This window comes from Macadamia integrifolia, chromosome 10, assembly GCF_013358625.1.
Source record: "Macadamia integrifolia cultivar HAES 741 chromosome 10, SCU_Mint_v3, whole genome shotgun sequence".
NCBI lineage: Eukaryota > Viridiplantae > Streptophyta > Magnoliopsida > Proteales > Proteaceae > Macadamia > Macadamia integrifolia.
The window spans coordinates 11,938,233-11,939,261 of record NC_056566.1 but is presented as its reverse complement, the minus strand read 5'-3'; positions in this window follow the sequence as shown (position 1 = coordinate 11,939,261).

Here is a 1,029-nt window from a genome sequence, read left to right as displayed (position 1 = left end):
GTCGAAATGCATGCAATATATTTACCCTCTATAGAATACCTCTTTTTTTTTTTTGCTAACGAACGGTATCTAGGCCTTCGGCCTAACTAGTCCCGTGGGCCTATACTGACCCTACAGCCACTTGAATCGGGTCATACCAAGGTTGAATGAGAACATTCAACTTTCACTGAAAGTTGTAAAAAGCACCAAACACCCCCTTATGAGTGGCCCAAACTGTGCCTAGTGGGAGTCAAACTTAGGATGTCAGAGTTTACAGCTCGTACCAAGTTTATTGATCACCAAGTGCACGACCCCCTTGGGTTCCTCTATGATATACCTCGCAACACCTGTTTTCTTCTTGCTAGCTCAAGAAATTGTTCAAATAAGAAAACATTACTCTTAGTGGACTTTTGGTCATCTATATCACCATCAAAATCTGCATCCAAGAATCCCAATACTTCAAGTTCAACAATACCGAAACACATCTTTAAACCCTTAGTGCCTTGCAGGCATTTAAAAGCTGCTTAGCCACTTTCAAATGTCCCAATTTTAATTTTGGATTAGATTTAATTTAATTGGATCACTAATCCAACTGTAGAACATATGTCGGGTCTTATATAAGTCATTATACATTAAAGGGAAAATGATGTATACATGTAATAGAATCTTACACATTAGCATCATATTGATCGTTGGATCCCTCTCTCCGCATATTTTCTGTTCAACCTATCCGTAGTTAATATGATTTTTATTTGATACGAAGTGGACATTACACAAACAAGTCTTTAGGCTACAAATATTATCAAATGAATTTAACCGGATTGTTGGATCGTGTTGTTGGTCAGACCCATAGTTAGCAGATTCGGATTCGGGAATTATTCGGGCGGAGAATTATTCGGAATAATTCGATTGATTAATTTAAGGATTCGGTCAAAAAAGTGAATATGACGATTTGTCTTTTGTCTTTTTTTTTTTTTTTTTAATATTGTTTAAGTGGACCAAATAATTCTGTTCGGCCCAAATTATTCACATTTTAAATTCAAATTAGTA